Source organism: Phoca vitulina, unplaced genomic scaffold (assembly GCF_004348235.1).
Source record: "Phoca vitulina isolate PV1807 unplaced genomic scaffold, GSC_HSeal_1.0 scaffold25, whole genome shotgun sequence".
Classification (NCBI taxonomy): Eukaryota; Metazoa; Chordata; class Mammalia; order Carnivora; family Phocidae; genus Phoca; species Phoca vitulina.
This window is the reverse complement of record NW_022589728.1, coordinates 37,773,494-37,779,310: the sequence shown is the minus strand read 5'-3', so window position 1 is coordinate 37,779,310 and position 5,817 is coordinate 37,773,494. Positions and strand designations below refer to the sequence as shown.

At 38.1% G+C, this 5,817-nt stretch overlaps 1 pseudogene; it reads left to right on the top strand.

Annotated features, from left to right (window-relative positions):
• Nucleotides 1-1,167: 1,167 nt before the first annotated feature.
• Nucleotides 1,168-1,899, top strand: LOC116643269 (annotated as a pseudogene).
• Nucleotides 1,900-5,817: the final 3,918 nt, after the last annotated feature.

Below are 5,817 nucleotides of genomic sequence, written 5' to 3'. Positions count from 1 at the left end.
GAAATTGCTTTTCTTGCCAGTTATGCTTGAATTCTGCCTCTCAACTCCCAAAATCCTCAACTAGAGGCTTGGCCAAAAGAGCCAATCCCCGTGGGCATAAGTAAGCCAGTGTATCCTAGTTCTGTTCCTGCCATTCTCAGCTTCTTCTCCATGGTCCTGCATGTGGAGTTTTTTTTACCACTTAATAGAACTATAAGAGATGGTAAGACTATTCAAGAAGTGACTGAACATCCTCCCTTCAAAAAAGCACTCACATTATAATGAAAGGATTTCCAAAAGACAGGAAGAGATATATCCACCAGCAAACAAATACCTTACTAAAAAAAATTAGAAGCAAGAAAGTGAAGAGACAGTGATAACTGATTTGGCAGTCCAAAGAAAGTTGAAATCTAAGCTTGTGTTGGAAGAAGCCAGGATTCAAGCTGAATCAAGGATATAACTGCATAGAGGCTTAAGAAATTAAGCCATTGGTAACACTGAGAAGAGGGTGATGCAGATGCAGCTGAGACTGGAGAAGTAGTTGAAATGTGATTGAGAACTCGTTGGGTTCCCAGATCTCCTTCCCCTACTCTATGCAGCAGGCTGACTGCAAGGTAATGACACCACTGGGAGCTGGGAGCTTTCTTCTTTGTGAAGAGGTTGAAATAGGTAGGTTCTGGACTGAGGGACACAAGACATAGATGTGGGGAGTGCTGTATTATAAACTGGAAGATTAGTGATAGGCTCTATTCTGAATTATAAAACTCCTTTCTCCTTTTCCCTATTTGGGTCCTAGAATACTGTCCTCCAGGCTTATATCTCCCAAACAGGAGAATGGAGGGTTCTTCCCTCAGGCCAAAGTTCTACAGATGATGAAGTTCTCCCCCCTTGAAATGGCCCAGTCACTCACCCTTCAAAGAAGCCAACTAGACAATAAGCATCCACCCAAATATCCCATCAGCTGTGTAGTGCCTCACTTATAAATATTATCAGTAGCCAAAGGTCAGCAGATACTAGAGGAAAGCCACAAGCACAAAATGCCAAAGTAAACAGGTAAAAAAAAAAAAAAAAAAAAAGAAAAAAGAAACTTTTACAAAACAGACAAAAAAAAAAAAAAAATCTAAAAAAGCCATGATGGTCTCTGACCTGATCTTCCTTGGTGTCTGACTGTTTGCTCAGTCCCGCACCATGGGGAAGCAGAACAATCAAGTGGGCTATATGAACCCAACAGCAATGCCCACATCAAGGGGTCCAAAACAGTGTTCAGGGCCAATGATCCAAATTATCTGAAGTGACCAAAGCCTACCTGGGAAGAAGTGAAAGAACAACTAGAAAAGAAAAAAGGCTCCAAGGCACTGGCTGAATTTGAAATAAAAATAAATAAGAACTGGAAGAAAGAACTTAAACACAGGGAGAAATTATTAAGGGGAAGTGAGAGCTCATCTCCCCCCCAAAAAAAGACAGAAAGAAAAGGGAAAAGAAGAAATCTGGTAGGTAACTTCTCCTTCACCAAGCTCTCATTCTTCTGGCAATTCTTCAGTTTCTGAAGATGAGAATAAAAAACAAGGAAAAAGGAAAAGGACCATTCACATAAGGCTTCTGAAAATTCCATGTCAGAAACTGAATTGGACATGTAAGGATAGTTTAATAAGGAAAAAGAAGTCAAAGGATGCAACTGACAAAGAAAAGGACATGAACGGACTCAGCAAAAAAAGAAAGATGTAGCCTGAAGATAAATCTTTATCATCTGAGTCCTTATTAGAATCAGATTATATTAAGAAGGTATAAGCAAAAAAGAAGAAAAGCAATGAAGAATGAGAAAAAGTAACAGGAAAAAAAACAGAAAAGAAAAATAAGCATAAGAAACACAATAAGAAGAAGAAAAAGAAAGCTTCTAGTTCAAGTCTGGACTCGTGGTAGCAGAAAGAAAAATCAGGATTCCCTTATAAAGAAAGTGCAACGTCTAAGGAAATTTCAACTGTGAAAATTATGACATAATTACTAAACTGCATGCATTTCCTTGTTTTTAGAATTACTCCTGGACTATTCAGTAGCCACTTGGATGCTGCTGTGTGAAAGGGCCATAACTGTTGCCTATTGCTGGAATATCTACTTTTTCTCTTCCGGTGCTTAACAACTCTGGGAGATAATACACTGCAGTTGTGCTGGTGGTTAAGATACATAGGGATAAAGTTAATACTTTTGACTAGAAGTATCTAATGATAAATCAACAGAAATTGAATCTGGATACATCATTAAGATGTAATTAGAAATGACCAGATGCCTCTAGTTAACATTTTTGAAATAGGGATTACATTGATATTTCAGAATCCTTACTCTGTAGATAAGTGTATTATAATTTTTTCCCCTTATCTACTTTTACTTACCTGGGGAGGGAGCTTTAGGGCGGGGGGATGGCTTGCTATCTCTTTAGCTAGCAGAATAGCATGTTTTTTATCCTCACACATCCTATTTTTGTGGACACAGTAGCCATGTTTCAGGGGAGGTCAGAGCTGGGTATAGCAGTCTTGTCCTTTGATATCCTTGGGCTCTGTTATTTGCAGCTTTCAGTGAACCCAAAAAACAGCCCTTTGCAGCATGACAGAGTCCCAGAAGCTCTAAGATTTACCTCCACTTCAATAATACTGAATGTTTTTTAGCATTAGAATATGTTATAGCATTTCAATTAATTTTGAGCACATGCTGGCTTTGGAGAGGAATCATTTCAAATAGACACTGGTACTTTTTGAACTTTTAGCTAAAGATTCTAAAATGCATGTTTTATACTGCTAAGTTTTAACCAGTCAGGGAATTTTATGTTACCAGTGATAGTTATTTTATTTTTGTGTGAATTTTGTTTAGGCCACAATATTTGGCTTTATTAACTCCTTATTCTTGCTATCTTAAATTCCTTACTATGTCTAATAGTATACTTGCCAAGATACTTAGCATGTAAAAAAAAGCAAGCAGACTTTTGATTTTTTTTTTAAACAGCTTCATATTGAAGCCAAGACTTACCATAAACAAGTTGAGTGGCAGGCCTGGTATGCTGTGTCTTGTTACATAAAGCTATTGCCAGAATCTTAGTAAATATAATATTTAAAAAATGTGTCTTTGTCAACAAGACAATTGTAAATATCTATGCCCCTAACATAGGAGCAGCCAATTATATAAGCCAATTAATAACAAAAGCAAAGAAACACATCAACAACAATACAATAATAGTGGGGGACTTTAACACCCCCCCTCACTGAAATGGACAGATCGTCTAAGCAAAAGATCAACAAGGAAATAAAGACTTTAAATGACACACTGGACCAAATGGACTTCACAGACATATTTAGAATATTCCATCCCAAAGCAACGGAATACACATTCTTCTCTAGTGCCCATGGAACATTCTCCAGAATAGATCACATCCCAGGTCATAAATCAGGTCTCAACAGGTACCAAAAGATTGGGATCATTCCCTGCCTAATTTCAGACCACAATGCTTTGAAACTAGAACTCAATCACAAGAGGAAAGTCGGAAAGAACTCAAATACATGGAGGCTAAAGAGCATCATACTGAAGAATGAATGGGTCAACCAGGAAATTAAAGAAGAATTTAAAAAATTCATGGAAACCAATGAAAATGAAAACACAACTATTCAAAATCTTTGGGATGCAGCAAAGGCAGTCCTAAGAGGAAAGTATATAGCAATCAATACAAGCCTTTCTCAAGAAACAAGAAAGGTCTCAAGTACACAACCTAACCCTACACCTAAAGGAGCTGGAGAAAGAACAGCAAATAAAGCCTAAACCCAGCAGGAGAAGAGAAATAATAAAGATCAGAGCAGAAATCAATGAAATAGAAACTAAAAGAACAGTAGAACAGATCAACGAAACTAGGAGATGCAGAAGAATGAAACTGGACCATTTCCTTACACCACATACAAAAATAGACTCAAAATGGATGAAAGGCCAAAATGTGAGACAGGAGTCCATCAAAATCCTTGAGGAGAACACAGGCAGCAACCTCTTCAACCCCAGCCGCAGCAACTTCTTCCTAGAAACATCACTAAAGGCAAGGGAAGCAAGGGCAAAAATGAACTATTGGGACTTCATCGAGATAAAAAGCTTTTGCAAAGCAAAGGAAACAGTCAACAAAACCAAAAGACAACCGACAGAATGGGAGAAGCTATTTGCAAATGACATATCAGATAAAGGGCTAGTATCCAAAATCTATAAAGAACTCATCAAACTCAACACCCAAAGAACAAAGAATCCAATCAAGAAATGGGCAGAAGACATGAACAGACATTTTTCCAAAGAAGACATCCAAATGGCCAACAGACACATGAAAAAGTGCTCAATATCGCTCGGCATCAGGGAAATCCAAATCAAAACCTCAATGAGATACCACCTCACACCAGTCAGAATGGCTAAAATTAACAAGTCAGGAAATGACAGATGTTGTTGGGGATGCGGAGAAAGGGGAACCCTCCTACACTGTTGGTGGGAATGCAAGCTGGTGCAGCCACTCTGGAAACAGTGTGGAGGTTCCTCAAAAAGTTGAAAATAGAGCTAACATATGATCCAGCAATTGCACCACTGGGTATTTACCCCAAAGACACAAAAGTAGGGATCTGAAAGGGTACGTGCACCCCGATGTTTATAGCAGCAATGTCCACAATAGCCAAACTGTGGAAAGAGCCAAGATGTCCACCGACAGATGAATGGATAAAGAAGAAGTGGTATATATACACAATGGAATATTATGCAGCCATCAAAAGGAATGAGATCTTGCCATTTGCAACGATGTGGATGGAACTGGAGGGTATTATGCTGAGCGAAATGTCAAACAGAGAAAGACATGTATCATATGACCTCACTGATACGAGGAATTCTTAATCTCAGGAAACAAACTGAGGGTTGCTGGAGTGGGGGGTTGGGTGGGAGGGATGGGGTGACTGGGTGATGGACACTGGGGAGGGTATGTGCTCTGGTGAGTGCTGTGAATTGTGCAGGACTGTTGAATCTCAGATCTGTACCTCTGAAACAAATAATGCCATATATGTTAAGAAAAAAAAAAGAAGAAGAAGGTAGCAGGAGGGGAAGAATGAAGGGGGGGAAATCGGAGGGGGAGACGAACCATGAGAGACGATGGACTCTGAAAAACAAACTGAGGGTTCTAGAGGGGAGGGGGGTGGGAGGATGGGTTAGCCTGGTGATGGGTATTGAGGAGGGCACGTTCTGCATGGAGCACTGGGTGTTATGTACAAACAATGAATCATGGAACACTACATGTAAAACTAATGATGTAATGTATGGGGATTAACATAACAATAAAAAAATTTTTAAAAAAGTGTCTTTGTATATTCCTAACAAATTATGACAAGTTAAGTGAGAATTACATTATTGCTCTTCCTGTGTCATATTTTACTAAGATTTTTGTGCCTCATGTCTACTGCTGAATTGTTTACTAGTAATGTTAACAGGAATTGATTAGTCATTTTCACTTTATATTTTAATATAATCAGATAAGATGAAATATAATTTAATGTACAATTTTGCCTGTTACAAAGGGTGTGCTAACTATAATGGTATATGCACAAAACATTTTGGCACGATAAAAGGCTGAATAGCTATTTTACTTAATAAAAAACATTAAAAACCCCACTGCTATAATTAGTATCTTTAGAGAGATAAGGTAGTAAACTTATGAAACAGTATGCAATAAAAAAGTATTACTTTAGGATCAATAGAGATTTTAGAAATTAAAAATATGATACAGAAAGGGGATGTCTGATAAAGAATCAATGATAAAGTAGAGAAAGTTCCCAAAAACTAGTAATA